Source organism: Thermobia domestica, chromosome 5 (assembly GCF_964235325.1).
Source record: "Thermobia domestica chromosome 5, izTheDome1.hap1.1, whole genome shotgun sequence".
Lineage (NCBI taxonomy): Eukaryota > Metazoa > Arthropoda > Insecta > Zygentoma > Lepismatidae > Thermobia > Thermobia domestica.
In genome coordinates this window covers 3,215,884-3,241,166 of record NC_137458.1, presented here as the reverse complement: position 1 = coordinate 3,241,166, position 25,283 = coordinate 3,215,884, and the positions used below count along the sequence as shown (strand labels likewise).

Genomic DNA, 25,283 nt, shown 5'->3' with positions numbered 1-25,283 from the left:
TGGTATTCAACAGTTTATTTTTTTTTTATTTTCTTATATCTGCAAGCTATTAGCAAACTAAGACGGAAACAAAAGAAAAATCCTTAAGTATTACAACTCCCCTTCCTTCAATTTCTCAGGACTTTTTTTCTTTTTATGCTTTGTTATGTGTAACATACCCCATTCTCCCAATGGTATTCAACAGTTTATTTTATTTTTTATTTTCTTATATCTGCAAGCTATTAGCAAACTAAGACGGAAACAAAAGAAAAATCCTTAAGTATTACAACTCCCCTTCCTTCAATTTCTCAGGACTTTTTTTCTTTTTATGCTTTGTTATGTGTAACATACCCCATTCTCCCAATGGTATTCAACAGTTTATTTTTTTTTTTATTTTCTTATATCTGCAAGCTATTAGCAAACTAAGACGGAAACAAAAGAAAAATCCTTAAGTATTACAACTCCCCTTCCTTCAATTTCTCAGGACTTTTTTTCTTTTTATGCTTTGTTATGTGTAACATACCCCATTCTCCCAATGGTATTCAACAGTTTATTTTTTTTTTTATTTTCTTATATCTGCAAGCTATTAGCAAACTAAGACGGAAACAAAAGAAAAATCCTTAAGTATTACAACTCCCCTTCCTTCAATTTCTCAGGACTTTTTTTCTTTTTATGCTTTGTTATGTGTAACATACCCCATTCTCCCAATGGTATTCAACAGTTTATTTTTTTTTTTATTTTCTTATATCTGCAAGCTATTAGCAAACTAAGACGGAAACAAAAGAAAAATCCTTAAGTATTACAACTCCCCTTCCTTCAATTTCTCAGGACTTTTTTTCTTTTTATGCTTTGTTATGTGTAACATACCCCATTCTCCCAATGGTATTCAACAGTTTATTTTTTTTTTTTTATTTTCTTATATCTGCAAGCTATTAGCAAACTAAGACGGAAACAAAAGAAAAATCCTTAAGTATTACAACTCCCCTTCCTTCAATTTCTCAGGACTTTTTTTCTTTTTATGCTTTGTTATGTGTAACATACCCCATTCTCCCAATGGTATTCAACAGTTTATTTTTTTTTTATTTTCTTATATCTGCAAGCTATTAGCAAACTAAGACGGAAACAAAAGAAAAATCCTTAAGTATTACAACTCCCCTTCCTTCAATTTCTCAGGACTTTTTTTCTTTTTATGCTTTGTTATGTGTAACATACCCCATTCTCCCAATGGTATTCAACAGTTTATTTTTTTTTTTATTTTCTTATATCTGCAAGCTATTAGCAAACTAAGACGGAAACAAAAGAAAAATCCTTAAGTATTACAACTCCCCTTCCTTCAATTTCTCAGGACTTTTTTTCTTTTTATGCTTTGTTATGTGTAACATACCCCATTCTCCCAATGGTATTCAACAGTTTATTTTTTTTTTATTTTCTTATATCTGCAAGCTATTAGCAAACTAAGACGGAAACAAAAGAAAAATCCTTAAGTATTACAACTCCCCTTCCTTCAATTTCTCAGGACTTTTTTTCTTTTTATGCTTTGTTATGTGTAACATACCCCATTCTCCCAATGGTATTCAACAGTTTATTTTTTTTTTTTATTTTCTTATATCTGCAAGCTATTAGCAAACTAAGACGGAAACAAAAGAAAAATCCTTAAGTATTACAACTCCCCTTCCTTCAATTTCTCAGGACTTTTTTTCTTTTTATGCTTTGTTATGTGTAACATACCCCATTCTCCCAATGGTATTCAACAGTTTATTTTTTTTTTTTATTTTCTTATATCTGCAAGCTATTAGCAAACTAAGACGGAAACAAAAGAAAAATCCTTAAGTATTACAACTCCCCTTCCTTCAATTTCTCAGGACTTTTTTTCTTTTTATGCTTTGTTATGTGTAACATACCCCATTCTCCCAATGGTATTCAACAGTTTATTTTTTTTTTTTTATTTTCTTATATCTGCAAGCTATTAGCAAACTAAGACGGAAACAAAAGAAAAATCCTTAAGTATTACAACTCCCCTTCCTTCAATTTCTCAGGACTTTTTTTCTTTTTATGCTTTGTTATGTGTAACATACCCCATTCTCCCAATGGTATTCAACAGTTTATTTTTTTTTTTTATTTTCTTATATCTGCAAGCTATTAGCAAACTAAGACGGAAACAAAAGAAAAATCCTTAAGTATTACAACTCCCCTTCCTTCAATTTCTCAGGACTTTTTTTCTTTTTATGCTTTGTTATGTGTAACATACCCCATTCTCCCAATGGTATTCAACAGTTTATTTTTTTTTTTATTTTCTTATATCTGCAAGCTATTAGCAAACTAAGACGGAAACAAAAGAAAAATCCTTAAGTATTACAACTCCCCTTCCTTCAATTTCTCAGGACTTTTTTTCTTTTTATGCTTTGTTATGTGTAACATACCCCATTCTCCCAATGGTATTCAACAGTTTATTTTTTTTTTTATTTTCTTATATCTGCAAGCTATTAGCAAACTAAGACGGAAACAAAAGAAAAATCCTTAAGTATTACAACTCCCCTTCCTTCAATTTCTCAGGACTTTTTTTCTTTTTATGCTTTGTTATGTGTAACATACCCCATTCTCCCAATGGTATTCAACAGTTTATTTTTTTTTTATTTTCTTATATCTGCAAGCTATTAGCAAACTAAGACGGAAACAAAAGAAAAATCCTTAAGTATTACAACTCCCCTTCCTTCAATTTCTCAGGACTTTTTTTCTTTTTATGCTTTGTTATGTGTAACATACCCCATTCTCCCAATGGTATTCAACAGTTTATTTTTTTTTTTTATTTTCTTATATCTGCAAGCTATTAGCAAACTAAGACGGAAACAAAAGAAAAATCCTTAAGTATTACAACTCCCCTTCCTTCAATTTCTCAGGACTTTTTTTCTTTTTATGCTTTGTTATGTGTAACATACCCCATTCTCCCAATGGTATTCAACAGTTTATTTTTTTTTTTATTTTCTTATATCTGCAAGCTATTAGCAAACTAAGACGGAAACAAAAGAAAAATCCTTAAGTATTACAACTCCCCTTCCTTCAATTTCTCAGGACTTTTTTTCTTTTTATGCTTTGTTATGTGTAACATACCCCATTCTCCCAATGGTATTCAACAGTTTATTTTTTTTTTTATTTTCTTATATCTGCAAGCTATTAGCAAACTAAGACGGAAACAAAAGAAAAATCCTTAAGTATTACAACTCCCCTTCCTTCAATTTCTCAGGACTTTTTTTCTTTTTATGCTTTGTTATGTGTAACATACCCCATTCTCCCAATGGTATTCAACAGTTTATTTTTTTTTTATTTTCTTATATCTGCAAGCTATTAGCAAACTAAGACGGAAACAAAAGAAAAATCCTTAAGTATTACAACTCCCCTTCCTTCAATTTCTCAGGACTTTTTTTCTTTTTATGCTTTGTTATGTGTAACATACCCCATTCTCCCAATGGTATTCAACAGTTTATTTTTTTTTTATTTTCTTATATCTGCAAGCTATTAGCAAACTAAGACGGAAACAAAAGAAAAATCCTTAAGTATTACAACTCCCCTTCCTTCAATTTCTCAGGACTTTTTTTCTTTTTATGCTTTGTTATGTGTAACATACCCCATTCTCCCAATGGTATTCAACAGTTTATTTTTTTTTTTATTTTCTTATATCTGCAAGCTATTAGCAAACTAAGACGGAAACAAAAGAAAAATCCTTAAGTATTACAACTCCCCTTCCTTCAATTTCTCAGGACTTTTTTTCTTTTTATGCTTTGTTATGTGTAACATACCCCATTCTCCCAATGGTATTCAAACAGTTTATTTTTTTTTTTATTTCCTATATCTGCAAGCTATTAGCAAACTAAGACGGAAACAAAAGAAAAATCCTTAAGTATTACAACTCCCCTTCCTTCAATTTCTCAGGACTTTTTTTCTTTTTATGCTTTGTTATGTGTAACATACCCCATTCTCCCAATGGTATTCAACAGTTTATTTTTTTTTTTATTTTCTTATATCTGCAAGCTATTAGCAAACTAAGACGGAAACAAAAGAAAAATCCTTAAGTATTACAACTCCCCTTCCTTCAATTTCTCAGGACTTTTTTTCTTTTTATGCTTTGTTATGTGTAACATACCCCATTCTCCCAATGGTATTCAACAGTTTATTTTTTTTTTTATTTTCTTATATCTGCAAGCTATTAGCAAACTAAGACGGAAACAAAAGAAAAATCCTTAAGTATTACAACTCCCCTTCCTTCAATTTCTCAGGACTTTTTTTCTTTTTATGCTTTGTTATGTGTAACATACCCCATTCTCCCAATGGTATTCAACAGTTTATTTTTTTTTTTATTTTCTTATATCTGCAAGCTATTAGCAAACTAAGACGGAAACAAAAGAAAAATCCTTAAGTATTACAACTCCCCTTCCTTCAATTTCTCAGGACTTTTTTTCTTTTTATGCTTTGTTATGTGTAACATACCCCATTCTCCCAATGGTATTCAACAGTTTATTTTTTTTTTTTATTTTCTTATATCTGCAAGCTATTAGCAAACTAAGACGGAAACAAAAGAAAAATCCTTAAGTATTACAACTCCCCTTCCTTCAATTTCTCAGGACTTTTTTTCTTTTTATGCTTTGTTATGTGTAACATACCCCATTCTCCCAATGGTATTCAACAGTTTATTTTTTTTTTTTATTTTCTTATATCTGCAAGCTATTAGCAAACTAAGACGGAAACAAAAGAAAAATCCTTAAGTATTACAACTCCCCTTCCTTCAATTTCTCAGGACTTTTTTTCTTTTTATGCTTTGTTATGTGTAACATACCCCATTCTCCCAATGGTATTCAACAGTTTATTTTTTTTTTTATTTTCTTATATCTGCAAGCTATTAGCAAACTAAGACGGAAACAAAAGAAAAATCCTTAAGTATTACAACTCCCCTTCCTTCAATTTCTCAGGACTTTTTTTCTTTTTATGCTTTGTTATGTGTAACATACCCCATTCTCCCAATGGTATTCAACAGTTTATTTTTTTTTTTATTTTCTTATATCTGCAAGCTATTAGCAAACTAAGACGGAAACAAAAGAAAAATCCTTAAGTATTACAACTCCCCTTCCTTCAATTTCTCAGGACTTTTTTTCTTTTTATGCTTTGTTATGTGTAACATACCCCATTCTCCCAATGGTATTCAACAGTTTATTTTTTTTTTTATTTTCTTATATCTGCAAGCTATTAGCAAACTAAGACGGAAACAAAAGAAAAATCCTTAAGTATTACAACTCCCCTTCCTTCAATTTCTCAGGACTTTTTTTCTTTTTATGCTTTGTTATGTGTAACATACCCCATTCTCCCAATGGTATTCAACAGTTTATTTTTTTTTTTATTTTCTTATATCTGCAAGCTATTAGCAAACTAAGACGGAAACAAAAGAAAAATCCTTAAGTATTACAACTCCCCTTCCTTCAATTTCTCAGGACTTTTTTTCTTTTTATGCTTTGTTATGTGTAACATACCCCATTCTCCCAATGGTATTCAACAGTTTATTTTTTTTTTTATTTTCTTATATCTGCAAGCTATTAGCAAACTAAGACGGAAACAAAAGAAAAATCCTTAAGTATTACAACTCCCCTTCCTTCAATTTCTCAGGACTTTTTTTCTTTTTATGCTTTGTTATGTGTAACATACCCCATTCTCCCAATGGTATTCAACAGTTTATTTTTTTTTTATTTTCTTATATCTGCAAGCTATTAGCAAACTAAGACGGAAACAAAAGAAAAATCCTTAAGTATTACAACTCCCCTTCCTTCAATTTCTCAGGACTTTTTTTCTTTTTATGCTTTGTTATGTGTAACATACCCCATTCTCCCAATGGTATTCAACAGTTTATTTTTTTTTTTATTTTCTTATATCTGCAAGCTATTAGCAAACTAAGACGGAAACAAAAGAAAAATCCTTAAGTATTACAACTCCCCTTCCTTCAATTTCTCAGGACTTTTTTTCTTTTTATGCTTTGTTATGTGTAACATACCCCATTCTCCCAATGGTATTCAACAGTTTATTTTTTTTTTTATTTTCTTATATCTGCAAGCTATTAGCAAACTAAGACGGAAACAAAAGAAAAATCCTTAAGTATTACAACTCCCCTTCCTTCAATTTCTCAGGACTTTTTTTCTTTTTATGCTTTGTTATGTGTAACATACCCCATTCTCCCAATGGTATTCAACAGTTTATTTTTTTTTTTATTTTCTTATATCTGCAAGCTATTAGCAAACTAAGACGGAAACAAAAGAAAAATCCTTAAGTATTACAACTCCCCTTCCTTCAATTTCTCAGGACTTTTTTTCTTTTTATGCTTTGTTATGTGTAACATACCCCATTCTCCCAATGGTATTCAACAGTTTATTTTTTTTTTTTATTTTCTTATATCTGCAAGCTATTAGCAAACTAAGACGGAAACAAAAGAAAAATCCTTAAGTATTACAACTCCCCTTCCTTCAATTTCTCAGGACTTTTTTTCTTTTTATGCTTTGTTATGTGTAACATACCCCATTCTCCCAATGGTATTCAACAGTTTATTTTTTTTTTTTATTTTCTTATATCTGCAAGCTATTAGCAAACTAAGACGGAAACAAAAGAAAAATCCTTAAGTATTACAACTCCCCTTCCTTCAATTTCTCAGGACTTTTTTTCTTTTTATGCTTTGTTATGTGTAACATACCCCATTCTCCCAATGGTATTCAACAGTTTATTTTTTTTTTTTATTTTCTTATATCTGCAAGCTATTAGCAAACTAAGACGGAAACAAAAGAAAAATCCTTAAGTATTACAACTCCCCTTCCTTCAATTTCTCAGGACTTTTTTTCTTTTTATGCTTTGTTATGTGTAACATACCCCATTCTCCCAATGGTATTCAACAGTTTATTTTTTTTTATTTTCTTATATCTGCAAGCTATTAGCAAACTAAGACGGAAACAAAAGAAAAATCCTTAAGTATTACAACTCCCCTTCCTTCAATTTCTCAGGACTTTTTTTCTTTTTATGCTTTGTTATGTGTAACATACCCCATTCTCCCAATGGTATTCAACAGTTTATTTTTTTTTTTATTTTCTTATATCTGCAAGCTATTAGCAAACTAAGACGGAAACAAAAGAAAAATCCTTAAGTATTACAACTCCCCTTCCTTCAATTTCTCAGGACTTTTTTTCTTTTTATGCTTTGTTATGTGTAACATACCCCATTCTCCCAATGGTATTCAACAGTTTATTTTTTTTTTTTTATTTTCTTATATCTGCAAGCTATTAGCAAACTAAGACGGAAACAAAAGAAAAATCCTTAAGTATTACAACTCCCCTTCCTTCAATTTCTCAGGACTTTTTTTCTTTTTATGCTTTGTTATGTGTAACATACCCCATTCTCCCAATGGTATTCAACAGTTTATTTTTTTTTTTATTTTCTTATATCTGCAAGCTATTAGCAAACTAAGACGGAAACAAAAGAAAAATCCTTAAGTATTACAACTCCCCTTCCTTCAATTTCTCAGGACTTTTTTTCTTTTTATGCTTTGTTATGTGTAACATACCCCATTCTCCCAATGGTATTCAACAGTTTATTTTTTTTTTTTATTTTCTTATATCTGCAAGCTATTAGCAAACTAAGACGGAAACAAAAGAAAAATCCTTAAGTATTACAACTCCCCTTCCTTCAATTTCTCAGGACTTTTTTTCTTTTTATGCTTTGTTATGTGTAACATACCCCATTCTCCCAATGGTATTCAACAGTTTATTTTTTTTTTTATTTTCTTATATCTGCAAGCTATTAGCAAACTAAGACGGAAACAAAAGAAAAATCCTTAAGTATTACAACTCCCCTTCCTTCAATTTCTCAGGACTTTTTTCTTTTTATGCTTTGTTATGTGTAACATACCCCATTCTCCCAATGGTATTCAACAGTTTATTTTTTTTTATTTTCTTATATCTGCAAGCTATTAGCAAACTAAGACGGAAACAAAAGAAAAATCCTTAAGTATTACAACTCCCCTTCCTTCAATTTCTCAGGACTTTTTTTCTTTTTATGCTTTGTTATGTGTAACATACCCCATTCTCCCAATGGTATTCAACAGTTTATTTTTTTTTTATTTTCTTATATCTGCAAGCTATTAGCAAACTAAGACGGAAACAAAAGAAAAATCCTTAAGTATTACAACTCCCCTTCCTTCAATTTCTCAGGACTTTTTTTCTTTTTATGCTTTGTTATGTGTAACATACCCCATTCTCCCAATGGTATTCAACAGTTTATTTTTTTTTTTATTTTCTTATATCTGCAAGCTATTAGCAAACTAAGACGGAAACAAAAGAAAAATCCTTAAGTATTACAACTCCCCTTCCTTCAATTTCTCAGGACTTTTTTTCTTTTTATGCTTTGTTATGTGTAACATACCCCATTCTCCCAATGGTATTCAACAGTTTATTTTTTTTTTTTTATTTTCTTATATCTGCAAGCTATTAGCAAACTAAGACGGAAACAAAAGAAAAATCCTTAAGTATTACAACTCCCCTTCCTTCAATTTCTCAGGACTTTTTTTCTTTTTATGCTTTGTTATGTGTAACATACCCCATTCTCCCAATGGTATTCAACAGTTTATTTTTTTTTTTATTTTCTTATATCTGCAAGCTATTAGCAAACTAAGACGGAAACAAAAGAAAAATCCTTAAGTATTACAACTCCCCTTCCTTCAATTTCTCAGGACTTTTTTTCTTTTTATGCTTTGTTATGTGTAACATACCCCATTCTCCCAATGGTATTCAACAGTTTATTTATTTTTTTTTATTTTCTTATATCTGCAAGCTATTAGCAAACTAAGACGGAAACAAAAGAAAAATCCTTAAGTATTACAACTCCCCTTCCTTCAATTTCTCAGGACTTTTTTTCTTTTTATGCTTTGTTATGTGTAACATACCCCATTCTCCCAATGGTATTCAACAGTTTATTTTTTTTTTTTTTATTTTCTTATATCTGCAAGCTATTAGCAAACTAAGACGGAAACAAAAGAAAAATCCTTAAGTATTACAACTCCCCTTCCTTCAATTTCTCAGGACTTTTTTTCTTTTTATGCTTTGTTATGTGTAACATACCCCATTCTCCCAATGGTATTCAACAGTTTATTTTTTTTTTTTATTTTCTTCATTATAACTCGAAAATTTTATTTCTGCTTGCAACACTTTTGTTATAGTTATTTCATTAGGCTAGTACAAGCAGTAGTTCACAGAGAAAGAAAAAGATATATGGCGTACGTAAAAACGTAAGTTACATGCGTAGAGCCTGTAGTTTTTGGATTTAACGTACGATTATATATAACATAATGCAGCAAACGAAAAACTAAAAAAACATATGTTTTATAATATTTTCCGTGCAAGTGTTCCATCTATACGTGCTCTTCATATGACTATACAGATGGACGTATATAACATATAGCTCGAATATGTAACATACGTAAACGTTTGTAATGTACGGAAGACTGTTAGATGTCAGACATACTGTAGCTGCATGATGTAATATCTACATGATGTACACCACGTGCAGAAGTTTGGTTAAGATTTTCTCAATTAATACTGAAACCGGAAGCGGTAGTAGATTTCTACCACTTCTGGTTTCAGTAGACATATTAGAATGGATACGGAATATATTCTTTAGACAATTAATTGCACTAAACCGCTTCTCGTATCTATTACCGTTTTAATTTTGTATCGATCAACGTTAAAACCGGAAGTGGTTGATTTCTACCACATCCGGTGGGTGAATCACCTCCATCAAGGAACTCGATTCCTAAATTTTTACCCACTACATCCTGGCCCAAATTGATGCTGATCAATCAAGCCATTCTCGAGAGTATTTTGTCTCTCTGGAGTTTAGGCTACGGACAGGCAGGGTAAATATATAAAGAAGTTTAGGCTACGGACAGGCAGGATAAATATATAAAGAAGTTTAGGCTACGGACAGACAGGGTAAATGTATAAAGAAGTTTAGGCTACGGACAGGCAGGATAAATATATAAAGAAGTTTAGGCTACGGACAGGCAGGATAAATATATAAAGAAGTTTAGGCTACGGACAGACAGGGTAAATATATAAAGAAGTTTAGGCTACGGACAGACAGGGTAAATGTATAAAGAAGTTTAGGCTACGGATAGACAGGGTAAATATATAAAGAAGTTTAGGCTACGGACTGACAGGGTAAATATATAAAGAAGTTTAGGCCACGGACTGACAGGGTAAATATATAAAGGAGTTTAGGCTACGGACAGACAGGGTAAATAAATAAAGGAGTTTAGGCTACGGACAGACAGGGTAAAAATATAAAAGAGTTTAGGCTACGGACAGACAGGGTAAAGATATAAAGGAGTTTAGGCTACGGACAGGCAGGGTAAATATATAAAGGAGTTTAGGCTACGGACAGGCAGGATAAATATATAAAGGAGTTTAGGCTACGAATAGACAGGGTAAATGTATAAAGAAGTTTAGGCTACGGACAGACAGGGTAAATATATAAAGAAGTTTAGGCTACGGACAGGCAGGATAAATATATAAAGAAGTTTAGGCTACGGACTGACAGGATAAATATATAAAGAAGTTTAGGCTACGGACAGACAGGGTAAATGTATAAAGAAGTTTAGGCTACGGATAGACAGGGTAAATATATAAAGGAGTTTAGGCTACGGACAGGCAGGAAAAATATATAAAGAAGTTTAGGCTACGGACTGACAGGGTAAATATATAAAGAAGTTTAGGCTACGGACAGACAGGGTAAATATATAAAGAAGTTTAGGCTACGGACAAACAGGGTAAATATATAAAGGTGTTTAGGCTACGAACAGACAGGGTAAATGTATAAAGAAGTTTTGACAAGCTAATCTTCTTAAACATAATTTTGAATTACTGAATATGAGCCTGAAACTTTATACGACTCGCTGGTCTTAAATTCATTTTAGGTTGTTAATGTATGTAAGATACTATATTGATTGGATAATTGAATAAAAACTTGAAGCTTTATAGAACCGCTATTTATAATTTGTTTTCGGGTTGCATAACCTTTTGACCACAGATAAACAAAATGCAGAATTGCAGATAGGGCATTGATATGAATACTTTCATTGAAGCATCGTGCGATACGAAAAAGGTTCATTTTGAGACAAAAATGGAGTATGCATATGTGTGTGAACGAGAGAAAAAGAAAGCAAGAACATAAGTCGGCATATGTTTATAATTCGTGATATTCATTTCATATGCATTAGCGTCCATTTAATATATTTATGAGACTAGAATAGGCTATTCAACGTCTGTGCGTGTACACAGTCGATATAATTTAATCTCTGTGGAGCGGAACACTTGAAGAAAACAGAAAACTGCATAAGCATCGTTCATTACAAGCGATACTCTTCTTTTCTCTTGGCCTCTTATGTATGATCCGCATGTAAATGAACTAGCACACTTTACAATCCAGGGGGAGCAGATAAGATACATACGTGTTGGCTACTTCTGTAATACGTTTCTTTTTATCTTATATTATTCTTGTTACTTACATTAAATCAGCTAACGTCCTACCCTCACTGGAATCCTGCTTTTCTTGAAATCCACAAAATCATGCAGTGCCCGGTTTGGTCAGAGGAAAGATGGGTGACTCTTCGTACTCATCAAATGGTGTTGACATTGAAGAATCTACCAATCGTGGTGAGGACAATTGAGGAGCTATTTGAAGGAAACAAGTAGCGAACTCCGAGGGCACAGAGGATGAATATATAAAGAAGTTTAGGGAACGGACAGACAGGGTAAATATATAAAGCCAAGATTAATAGTGAGGAGAATTAATGTGTTGATCACACATAACTCAAAGGTACAAGAGTCAGAAGCCATCTGGTAGGTCCTGGTGCCATAAAGGCTATTGCACCAGGGGTTAGTTGCAGACTGGTAAAATATGAAGACATCTGGAAAAGTCTATAATACAAAATTTATATTATGTTCGATTTGAATATTGACTGTATCCCTTCATAGCGTAGTGACTTACAAGTGTGCTTTCTCTCGCGTGCTACCGGGCTCGATCCATGATGAAGGTATTTTCCTCGTATTCAAACTTGAGTAGTAGTTTGGATCACTCTTAAAGCAGCAGTCGTCTCATACGTATAGCCATGTTGCTGGAAAAGAATATTAAACTTGATTCAGTTAATCAATTGAGGTTAGTTGATTTTGAGTTTAAGTGGCCCCATTACAGCGAAATTAAAATACCGCAAATTTTACAATAATTATAAGATATCTTCAAATACATAAAAGATAATCAAAATGTGGAACAAGAGGGCCCTAGACAATATATATACCGTCACCACGACTCACTTATCTGCTTTCGATTTCCAGCTATTTAGAAAATCGACATTTATTTTCGCGTTTCTAAATGGCTGCAAACGGAAAGCTACTAGGTGACTCGTATCTCATGCAAAATTATATTGCCTAGGGAGCACTTGCTCCATTATTCTATTTCGATTATCTTTTATCTATTTGAAGATATCACATAATTACTGTAAAATTAGCAGTATTTTAGTTTCGCAGTGTTTAGGCATTTTAACGTCCCTTTCAGCAGGGAAGCTGTATGAGACATGGACCTACTGACTAACGTGGAAACCGAACCATATGAGCTCTCGCCTGAAATCGAACACAGGTCTCCCACGCCCGAAGTTAGATTGAATTTAAATAAGTATATACGTACGGTGAACTAGGATAGTATGGTCAAACGTTATAACTTTTTTCTTTCTTTTTCTTTTTTTCTTTTTTTTTTAAATAAGCTTTAGGGTTGCCTACAAGAAGGAGTTGAAGGTGAGCTTAGTGAATTTTACTTTAGAGAGAACTCGCAACCGGGGATCCACCTTCGCTACGCCACTGTCTGGTAAGCATGTCTAACAAGAATTAATGAACACCTCAGACATGACACGAGAAGACGAGAATCGATCCCATATCCTCTTAATGACAAGTTAAATACACTATTGCCTACCTCTTCTTTCCTCTGTTTGCCTCTCTGTAACTCGTAACAGTTCTGTAAGCATGCGCTATCATACAGTCGTTTCTTCATTCACACTTCCATTTCTACATATGATTAATGACCCCCATGTGCGAATAAGATATTACACGAGGTGATGAGACAAGACTGAATGTGTGGCTTACAGATTTCCTGCTTCCCCTCCCTCTTCTCCCTGTTCCTTACTATCTATTAATACACCGCATCTGCGAGAGAGTTTATAATACACTATGTAAATACAATACGAAAGTGAGCTTTGGAGGGGAAAATATGTAGATGTAACAATACAAAAATAACACTTATCGTAGTTAACATGACGTTTGAGCTACTCTTTCATTTTTCTATGACTCGAAGAATGGTTGAAGCAAGAAAAAAATAATAATAATGCAACTGTACAACACACCTGACAGTTTGATTTCAGCAGACCAATGGTATCTTTTTTTTTTTTTTTTTTGACATATCACAGGGCTATATACAACACAAAATAGAAATATATTGTACCCTGTAATTTAGACTTGAAGCGAAAGAAAGTAGGAGAGGGAAACGCGAGTCATAGTTTGAATTTTTCCCCTCTTTATATGTCCACCCACCGTCAGATCAACTGCGCGCGCCCTTCTTGTTTCGACGCAAGCTTGTGTGTGTGTGTTAGATAGTGTTTGTTATATGAAAAGAATTTTTGAAAGAAAGAAAAAAAAAGAATATGTATAACGTTTTATACATAAATGAGAGGGTGGTTACAACGTTACAACCATCTGCTTGTTTTTTTTTTTTTTTTTTTTTTAATTTTCATTTCATACTGAAGACTTAGCAAAATAAAAGTGAATCGTCATTCAAATATTGTATTCCCCCTCCCCCTCCGCCCTTTCTTTTCTCTCGCAAAAGCACTTACACTTCCTTTTGTTTCGTGTGTGGATAAAAATTGTCTGACTCATGATGCAAATAGAAAAGATGGCTTGCACACAATGGACGGATGAGAATCTTCAGTAGCCGTGTGTGCAAGATATATATACACCGCTGCAAAAATTGACCGAGCAACTGTGGGTGTAGGGAAAAGCTTATCGGTCGGTGGATTTCAAAGGAAATAGACCAAAAACCCAGGGAAGATAATTTGGGCTATCGACGCTGTTGTGTGCCATTCATAAAGGAAGCCAAAAAGTAAGAAAGAAAATTAAAAAAAAAAAAATCCCGTTGATTGGTTCTGAGGGAGGCGGTGACGAAGGGCTTAGTTTGTGCATATGAATGAAGTTGAAATGAAAGAGCGGTGTTAAGTACATCTACGTTTCGTTTTCATCTATTCTATCAACTTTCTTTTATTGGCATTACCTTATATCGGAAAACTTGTAAGTGTAAAGTAGTTTTCCCATATGTCCTGCTCATTTGTATAATTTAAAAAGCACGCACGATTGCTTACATTAATTTACATACTCAATAAACTCTGTAAGAAGACGATTTCTGTCTAAATTTAGACGTAACAAACATTCATAAATTCAAGAAACTAGTTTTCAGGTTATTGCCATTTGATAAAACGTTTTGTTTCTCGCGAGCTCCTTCGTGACTAAGCGGTTAGGGGTTAGTGTACGCTGCTGTAGTGCGGGAGACCCTTATTCGAATCCCGATGGGAGTTCATGTAGTTCGGATTCCACGTTAATCTGCAGATCCCGTCTCATATAGCCTCGCTGCTGAAAAAGACGTTAAACTCAAAATCAACTCAACTCATTGTCTCTCGGTGCGTAAGACAAATGAATAGTATTTTTTAAAAGCGAATCTCAGCATTATTGATTTGATTTGATTTTTAGATTAGCGTCCCTTTCAGCAACGAGCCTACATGAGACGTGGACGTACAGCTTAAGGTGGAACCCGAACCATATAAGCTCTCGCTGGGAATCGAACCCGGGTCTCCTACGCATCTCAGCATTCCTTTCAGTAATTACAGTAACCATAACTGAACGTTCTTTTCGCGTAATGAAATGAAATGAAACCTTTAAGTTTTACGTCTCATGGTTATGCCACGTGATGAGAAATGAAGGAAATAGTGAAATGAAGAAAGTGGCAGAAAATGGGAGAACCCCGAGAAAACCCACGCACACGGTGTTTGTCCAAGGCAAAGCTCACTTGGCACGAGTTGGAGTCGAACCAAGGACCCCATGCACCAGAAGTGTAGGCTCTACCATTGAGCCACCGCGTCCCTCTTTTCTCGTAATTATGGTGTCTTCGTTCCGAATCTGATTTTCTTGGTCATGCTAATAGGTTCTTATTAGGATTCGCTTCAGTCTTAACAGAGAAATACGTTTTACTTTATAAAATACTTTTCGCCTACAGTGCAAATGAAGCTTGTGCAAATGTATCTCGAAAACTTGTTAATTAATAAATAAATGAATCATATTCTTTGTAAGGTGTAAATTTGAGAACTACACACTGGAACTTTGTGCCTCGATAAGAACTCCATAGTTTTCCAAATCGCTGAGATGAACAGTGACACTTCCGATGCCGTTTAAGTCCAAATTCATTTCCGCAACTTGGGGGAGTGAGAGATATATAAAAATTATCCGAAACGTCCGGCAAAAATAGAAATATCGTCTACCAGAGAACGTTTTAGTAATAGTAAAGAGTGACTAAGGGAATATATTACATTTTTTTTCTGATTTTAACCCAGCGAAGTGGGTAATAAACACTAGTTAATGTATATGTTTTAATTAATTAATCATTTTAATTGTTTTCACTTGACAACAGTAAGGCTATATAGAGCGAGACTTGAGCTTCTGTAGCGTTGTTCTTTCACCTGGAATCGAAGCCAGGAACACTTACACTAAAGGAACAAAGGAATTAAAGCATATAACATTTTTTGAAAACTTAGAACATAAATAGGGGTCACGGTAACACAGTCTTGAGTGCTTACCTCTGGTGCTAAAGATCTTGGTTTGATACGAGGTAATGTAAGTTTGTGGTGAACAACATTGCGCCCTAGGGTTTTCCCGAGATTCTCCCGTTTCGTCCCACATTATCATTCCTCCAATTATTTCTCAGTGCTTGATTTTCATTAATTATCCGTGACGTCATGCTTTAGAATAAAGGCGTAATCGTGGTACGTTAAACTGGACATTTAATTCCATTTTAAAAACAGAGTAAATAGCCTACTTACTAATAATTCGTATTACGGAGTATATTTTAGACGGGAAAAGAATCAAGCAGGGATAAAAATGGATCTGAGAAGGTAGGGGGACGCATGACGTCACGCTATCCCTCCTGGTTGTCTTGACGTCACGCTATCCCTCCTGGTTGTCTGTATTTTTTTTATGAAGTTGAGGGATGCCATAGATATTTTTGGAAGTGACGGAACGACGGCTTCCCACATTCCCCATCACTTTTATCCCTGGACTAAAGTACCAACATGTATTTATATTAGAATGTTCATATGTCAAAATAAATTAGTGCTCAGAAAAAACTATCTTTAAAAATAAATCAGTGTAATAAATCTACATTGGATAAACAGTGGAACACAATTCATTACAATAAACCATCCGTATATACAACATAAAACATATTATATGTTTTTCTTTTTATTTATATTTTTTTTAAAAAAAAGCAATTAGTCCATCCTGTAGTAAAATCGAATTACTAAAGATTGCAATTAAATTTATAATAGAAGAATGCAGGTAGGCACATACAGAGGAATTGAATTATTGCTCCCACGCGTCTGTCCTCTCTTTGTACCTCCCTAACGTATACACCTGTTAAATGCAAAAGTTTTAATCGGACTGCCTTGTATTAATATATACGTACCGTATACTCTTATATATACAAGTAGAAATGTATATATATGTATGTATAAGAAGAAGATAAAAGGTCCCGCCCCTTTGTTTAATGCCTGTCCTAACCGGCCACTCGTAACAAATTTAAACTTGTAATAAATAACTCTGGGAAACTGAGTGCAGAAAGCATTTAACACACACACACACACACACACACACTCACAAATATGTGGTGTCTTTGCATTATGTGTATATGTGGTATATATAGATATAGATATATATTTTAAAACTACATCAGGAATAATATCTTGGAATTAATCAGACTAGAAACTCATAATCCTTACCGAAGCTAAGCACACCTGTGCTAAATTGTACAGATACAGTCTCCAATCTTCATTCATGCAAATAATTTGAGGATTTCGTTTCAATCTGCTATTTACTGTCTGATTACGTGATACATAGTGCTCGATACCTGATTAGAATAACGCAAGTGGTGATGTGCACAGTAGAATCGAGCGAAGTATTATATATATTACGTCGAAACAGAGTAAAGTAGCTATACTTATGTTGAAAGTATAACTACATTACTCTGTCTTAACTATCTTATTCTATTTTGACTACTTTACTTTATTTTAACTACCTTAAGAGGCCTAATCAACGCGAAGTTAAAGTACCGCTGTTTTACAGTAATTATGTGATATCTTCAAATAGATAAAAGATAATCGAAATGTGGAACAAGATAGCGCTAGACAATGTTATTCTACATGAGGTACCGTTATCACGAGTCACCTAGTAGCTTTCCGTTTACAGCCATTTTAGAAACGCGAAAATAAATGCAGATCCCGTTTTTTTAAAATAGCTGAAAATCAAAAGCAGATAAGAGAGTCGTGATAACGGTATCTCTAAAGTAATATTGTCTAGGGAACTCTTGTTCCACTTTTCGATTATCTTTTATTTATTTTGAAGATATCACATAATTACTGTAAAATTAGTGGTATTTTAATTTCGCCGTGATGGGACCTCTTAATATCTTAATTGCTTTACCCTACCAATTTTGATCTCAGCATATAGATATTTGATAAGATTTGTTAGATATTCCTGTGTAAACCGAAGTTCAGCTGTATCCGCAATTATATTTGTAAACAAATTTAATATAAATATAATATTCATGGTGCGGGGATCGTAGGCAGGGCGTAACTTAAGTATGGAGGGGACCAGGAGAGTAACTGTTCCCCATTCAAGCCTTCCTCCATTCGAGGGTCGCTCATCTCAAAATAAAGCTTTCTTGCTCCGTATGATACGATACGAACATGATTGTATAAATGAAGCATGGAATAGGTTCTCCACACCACATAAAAGAAAAAAAACGAAAACTTCAATGGAACGAAAGTATAATCTGAACCCATTTTAGTAAAATGTTTATTATTCAGGAACCTAGGGATAAGACACTTTTCTTAAACCTTTAAGTTATATCATATATTGCAACCTTAATTTAACTAGTGAAGCATTTAATAGGCACACTACACTACTTCCAAATGAACTGAAAATAATTTACGATGTTGCTATTGGTGCCTCATCATCTGAATAAAATGTATGGATCATAAATGTAATCTGAGGCCCTACTTCAGAAAACGCCAACTGAGTACCTTAGAGACAATAAGAATGTTTATTAAGGTTTTAAATTCTAAAGGATCAATATTTCGTATTTCATATTTCTCTAGGCATTCAACATAGCACTTTTAATATGTTACTCAGTCATTTAATTTTCTTCTTGTCTAGGGGATCTATCAGTTTGTGTGTTTTCCAGTTTCGGATATGCCCCGGGGCAGGGGGAGGCTAGGCCCTACCAGTTTTTTGAGCGACAAAAATAATGGAAAGTATTATTTATATATACGTATTTTTGAAAGTTTATAGGAAACGTTGTCCTTTATTCTTTATTTGAAAATTTTTGAAACATTAGATACAGTTTCAGATCCAGTTTTTCTGAGAACAATACTTGAGATCTAAAATCTCAGCGTCCAATCTAGCCATAATATCCACTAGGAGAGAGTTAAGTTGAAAACTTCTGTTAGACTCATCAAAAATTGTAAACTCATGATATACCTATCATAGTCTGGGTACTGGCTGCTTCCTCCCCAGTCTACCTTCAAGATCCGCCACTGGTGTATCTTTGGGCATTTAAAAAAAAAAATTAAACATTAATATTATTGTAGAGTTATTTACTTGTATGATGTTTTCTTATTAGTATTATTATTATGATTTGACAAAAGACAGGTAACGGAAGTTTATCATGAAGGGTCATGAAGGGCTGACTACGATACGAAATTTGAGACTGTCTAGTCTCGGAAAGTGTAACTGCTTCTATTGGGAGAGCTCTGTCTCGTCTCGTATGCGTTAATTTTGGTATCCAGCAACAGTTTCTTGTTCTTTCTTATAGCTTCATGTTCTAATACCAAGACAGATGGACAGATAGACTTCTTATGCTCATGGATATACGAGGTTGGGGTCTCGTAAACAGGTTGGAAGTTTATTAATTCAAGTCCGGGCAATGAGTGAAAGTTCCAATCCTCTAGCCACGCTGAAACACCGCTTCTCGTAAGATAAGCGAAGTCAAGCAGTGCTGTCTTCGGTCAGAGAAAATATGAGTGACCATTTGTACTTACCAGATGCTGTTGGCACTGTGGGCTCTATTAATAGTCATGAGGGCAATGGGGAGCTACTTGAAAGTATAAGTAGCGAACTTTGGTTCTAGAAGACCAGCATTGACTTCGAGGAGAGTCGAAGTACTGACTACACAATACCCAAAGGCATAAGTGCCGCTCTGTCCCCTAAGGGCTGCTACGCCAGGAGTTTAGTTCAGTTTTAGCACTGAGTGAAAGATAACAGATAAAAAAGTACCATTTTAGAAAAAAAAAAGAAAAAAGAAAAAGAGAGTTGGAACCAATGTGTTATATAGCACAGACAAGCACAAACAGTGAACCTATGGTTTGAAAGGACCCCCCCCCCCACTCATTGATTGTTTTCCAGCTCTGATATTATTTTCCTGTGTAGCTATGACAACCGGTCTAATCTCGTTATGGTTGAAACATCGATGTCCATATAGTAGGTAATTTTACTTGATTGCACTGGACACATAGAAGTAACAACCATTTGAAAGTTGCCACATTGTTCAATGGACGTGTTGCGTCGACGAAGGTTAATAGAATAGCTGTGTGGCTGAGTAAAAGCTTCCACATAACGGGGGAGAGGGGGGGTAAACAAGCTTTTTTTTATCAGGGGGTTGGGAATGTTACCCACCGTCCAAAAGAGAATATTGCACACAAGGTGGGTGAAATGGAAATGTACTGTTCTTTTGCTCGTCTCCCCTTCTCCTCCCCAGCTCCCCAGAAAGCATCATTTGCACTGTACCAAAAGAACATTATATTTACCTCCCTTTCGCAGTTTACCAGGTACACACAAATATATGAAGTGCACATGTATCGTGCGTAACGCACTTTTTTGTATATTGTAAATTTATTTTCCTCACCCTACTTGTATTTGTTGTTTTAGTAAAAACACTATAGATTGATTTCTCTCCTCCCCTCCCCCCGATCCTTCTTCAATTTCAATGTTACCAGTTCAATTAATAGCACAAAAGTGGAAAGCGTAATAGCTATCATAATTTAATCAACTTCTGTCATGTTTGGTTTATAGTTTCTAATCAGATGCAACTGTGATATTGTTTTTTTTTTGGGGGGGGAAGGGAAGGGGGACACATAGTTCCACAATAGTGTTAGTTTAATTTACCAGCTTCCTCGCTGTCACCCAATGAGAGGACAGGATTTTATAAGAAATGTTAATATTGAAATGTAGTCAATGCATTCCTAAAGAAGAACCTAGATCTTTCAATATTACTTTTACAAGAACTTGGAGTTAATTTTTTTTAAAAAGCAAAATTCAGAGTAATTTTTCCAATAAAAATTGGCGTATCCTTCCAAATACTTGCGATTCTTCAAAAACTTCCCAGCTATGCCATGCCTATGTATCCTTAAGGAGTGCTGCTGGTAAATAGAACTGAATATATTAAGTAATTATCCTATTCAGTATGCAACCCGTCACAAAGTATTGCTTTGTTGGGTTACATATATTCTAGGTTAAAATCCACCCTAATAATTACGCAATTCGTCACAGATATTGCTTTCTTGGGTTACATAGTCTACATTGCAAGTTAAAATCTGTAAGTGCAACTCTGAGGCTTAATTGCAATGTGCAGGCGATGTTTATGAAACGAAATCTGAACATTTTGTATGTATGATCATAATTTTACAATTATTATTATTATTATTATTATTATTATTATGCATTATTGACACGTCTGCGTCCTCGTCCTAACATATCTTTCTCGTTTGAACATATCTCTCCTTTTCTACGATTCCCAACAATTTCTTATTCGTTTTCCGTTCGCTCGAGCTAATTTTCTTCACACTTCTCCATACTCACATTTCGAAAGACTAATCGTGTTTCGCAGATCTTAGAGTTCATATTTCTGCCTCGTAGAGTATACCGTAATAGTTGAGTCTTTTCAGCCGAGGCAGTGCCGTGATTCTATAACCCAGGTCTCTTGTAGGCGACATAGTTTGGTGGGAAGGAAAATTAGTCTCTCATGATGGTTTGTGCACCCGCTAACTGGAGTCTCCGTCGTATTTCAGAATTCACGTTAATAGTAAGTTCCGTCTTCCATAATAAAACACACACGTACACACAAACCAAACTCATAGGGTCTTTTTCATAACATTTTTAACTAAAAATATATATTTTTCTAATTTCTAAATGCTACTTCATTCATTTCTATTCTTTCCTTTTATTTTACGTTCGTATTAATCATTGTGAATCGAGTTATTGGGTTAAGGACCTTGGTCAGGAAGCTATTTTAATCAGAAGCAAGTTAACTAAAGGAAATAATGGTTAACTAGATGAAACGAAATTAAAAAAAAAGTTTTGTGTAATCTGATCACCAAAATAGCTTCTGCTCATGAAGTAACATTAGGACAGAAGGGAAGTCTCTCTGTTATCTCGGGGTTGCTTTGTGGCTGGAGTGTTTGTTTTCTAAAGGATCAATCAGGTCCCCACAGGACGAAAAGGTGCCCTCAACACAAGAACAGAGCGGACGGGGTGAACTAGGTTTTAGTCGTAATCTCATTATGGTTTTGTGTGCAGCGAGCGATGGTCACCCACCGAGGTGGACAGTGGTCATCAACGGATTTGCCAGAAGCTTTGTTGTTCTAGTCCATTGCAAATGCAGCCTAGAAGCAAATGTTTGAATTAAGAATAGCTTTACCTTATATCCTCTAAATTTACTATAAAATTGGGAATGCTCTTACAAGTTGGATACCAATAATAATAATAATAATAATAATAATAATAATAATAATAATAATAATAATAATAATAATAATAATAATAATACTTGCAGAGTTTGTGTATGTTATTACCTGAACACAAGCGCGCCCCATAATTTTTTTTGGGAGGGGTCCAAACTTTAGGGTTGAGTCCAATACTATAAGCCACTACGTTTATGTAGTATTGAATGGATATTATTCTGCCCCCGAAAAGACGACAAGTAATTGCAAAATACTTCCAGCTATACTTTTAGAGATAAAAACATGATAGAACTATAGATGTTTGCTTTTAAATAAATAATGCTGCCTTAATTTAGATTTTGCCGAGAAATGTTATTCTGGCAACACTGAAAATTCTTCCTGTTAATATTTTATGTTGTAGAATAACGTTATCTATGATTGTGGTAAGTTATATTTCATTATCTCCTTTCACTTACGAAAAACAAGCGAAAGAAAAATGGTAGATTTTGCATTATTTTTAGTATGTCAGGCTCTTAAGAACTCATTATTATGATACCATCATCTACCAATTGAAATTACCTAGTAGCAAAGAAATGTGACATGCGTTACATTCTCAGACATTTGACTGTAATTCTTTCCCTTAAAAATGGCAAAGCGTCGCCCCTTTAACAGTGGTGCCAATTTCTATATAATTGGTGGGGTGGAGGGTGGAGGTATTCTGGTTTGTGAGATTTCAACTAAGATGCACTGAGAAAAAATGTATGTGGCGTACGTAAAATCATACATTACATTTGTAACTCCTCTAGTTTTTGGGCTTAACGTACAGCAGACGTATACCTGAAAACTCATGTTTTACAATACTTTCCGTATAAGTGTTGCATCTATACGTACTTTCCGTATGAAACAATATAGGCGGTCAGGATTTCACATACAAATGGACGTATATAACATAAGCTGACGAAAGTACCATGTACATATGTTTGTAATATAAGGAAGACTGTTAGATGTCAGACATCCTGCAACGGCATGATGTAACATCTAAGGGCAGTGCCTATCTAGCATACGGATGCTAGTACTGATTTCTGTAGTAAGCAAGAGGATTCCGTATATTTATACAATATACCGCTGTCCGGAGAAAGGATTTTTCTCAGTGTGAGAGTTTTAATAGAAATACGTAGGTCAAAGCAAGCTTCAAGAGGACTCGGGTCCCCTTTAGGCTTCCCAAGATTGGTGTTCATGCCTTTCAGTTTTGACACTCCATCACCATCATTTATGAACTAAAAACATTTTAAAAAAAACAGCACAGCTAAGCCTTAACCATGCTAAACCAAAATGCAAATATTACATTTTAAAATAAAAACAGCCCGGATGCAGACCAGTTTGTACAAAGGACAAGGTGCCTTCTCAGCAGGTGTTTCCAACGTTGTGACAAATTAGGTCTTACTACGTTCTAAGATCATCTGAACAAACTACCAGAGGTGTCAAAACAAAATTATAATTAAAAATATTGTCACTTGGTGTCCATCATGTAATTATGAAATATTGAAGCACTAATTACATCTGCACCTATTACTACATGAACCTTAAATAAAGTAAAGCAAAATAAAAGTGCACAGCTGATAGTTATAATTGTTTAATTAAGATAAATTTTAAATAAAAGTAATGAACTAATATTGTAATTCCAAATATATAAAAAGTTATATTTTAATGGGAGGCTTAAGAGTCTTCATCCCGGCGAAATTAAAATACCGCTAATTTTACAGTAATTATGTGATATCTTCAAATAGATAAAATATAATCGAAATGTGGAACATGAGCGCCCTAGAACAATATTATTTTACATGAGAAACATTTATCACGACTCACTTATCTGCTTTTGATTTCGAGCCAGTTTGATTATCGGCATTTATTTTCGCGTTTCTAAACGGCTGAAAACAGAAAGCCACTAGGTGATTTGTGATAACGGTACCTCAGGCAAAGTAACATTGTCTAGGCGATCTTGTTCCACATTTCAAATATCTTTTATCAATTTGAAGATATCACATAATTACTGTAAAATTATCGGTATTTTAATTTCGCCGGGATGAAGACTCTTAAGAACGGAGGCGGAGCCCCCGGATAAAGCAGAGGTGTCATTTGGAGCTCCTGGAGAGGCAATTGACTCTCTGAGTTTGAGGATAATATACCAATGGAAAAACGTGCAAACCTATTATTTTAATACCAAAGTACTGGATGAAAATTGGTGTGCTGAAGACACATTCAATCGAAAGACATCTAGCAAGGAGGAACCAGGTACGTTATTATTATTATTATTATTATTATTATTAAATATCAACCATCTCAAAAGCGTAGCTTGGAACTTCTTTAATGTAAATGTATTTCCATTTACTTAACTCTGACTTCACTTAGTAGATCCTGATATAAGGTTTATTTGGAAGGAATACATACTAGTAAGTAGAGAGAAAGTGAGGTTAAGATTTCAGAATCTCCAAGTTATTATTGCTAAGTCACTCACAGCAAGGAAACTATTTTCTATTTTCAGATTCTGCTCTGAAACTTCAACAACAGGAAAACTCCACATTCGAAAGTGTAGAGAAGGAAAAGTCCTCTAGGGAAACAAGAAGGCAAGAAGACGTCTTAGCAAGACAACAAGTGTGTTTTGGACGGAAAGATTCTTGAGTAGAACTTAATATATACGCATGAAGAAGAAACTAGAATATATATAGAGGCGGAAGGAGTTCTTACCAAGTGAGAATATCTTTAAGTGTTCATGAAGATGGAGAGTCTTTCTTTCTGTAAAATTGTTCAGATCTTCTTGTTGTATCTCTTAACTTTCATCAACTTTCTGAGAATCAAGGTCTGCGATGAACATACATAAAAACTTCCAAGTTGTTACTAATTTTGTGTGTATGTGTGCTCGGAGAGGGAAGAGAAAATCCTCATGTTATTTCTTCATTATAGAATATCAGGCGCGTACCCAGAATTTTTTGTTCGGACGGATCCAAGCTTTGGAGGAGGGGGGGGGAGGAGATTCAATACTACAAACCACTACATCTATGCAACATTGAACGGGTATTATTCTGCAGCCGATAAGTAATTGTAAAATACTTCCATCTATATTTTCAGAACAAATTTATAGAACTAGATTGTTTTTATA

At 34.0% G+C, this 25,283-nt stretch overlaps 1 protein-coding gene and 1 long non-coding RNA gene across 11 annotated transcripts in view; both read right to left on the bottom strand.

The window, feature by feature from the left end:
• dac (dachshund family transcription factor) overlaps positions 1–25,283 on the bottom strand; it is a 665,535-nt gene that overhangs the window by 596,175 nt on the left and 44,077 nt on the right. The window lies entirely within an intron of this gene.
• On the bottom strand, positions 14–22,792 carry LOC145685694 (uncharacterized). Its single transcript, XR_014131468.1, has 2 exons — positions 9,078–22,792; positions 14–7,869 (listed from the first exon to the last, which is right to left on the bottom strand). It is a non-coding gene; the product is annotated as an uncharacterized LOC145685694 (long non-coding RNA).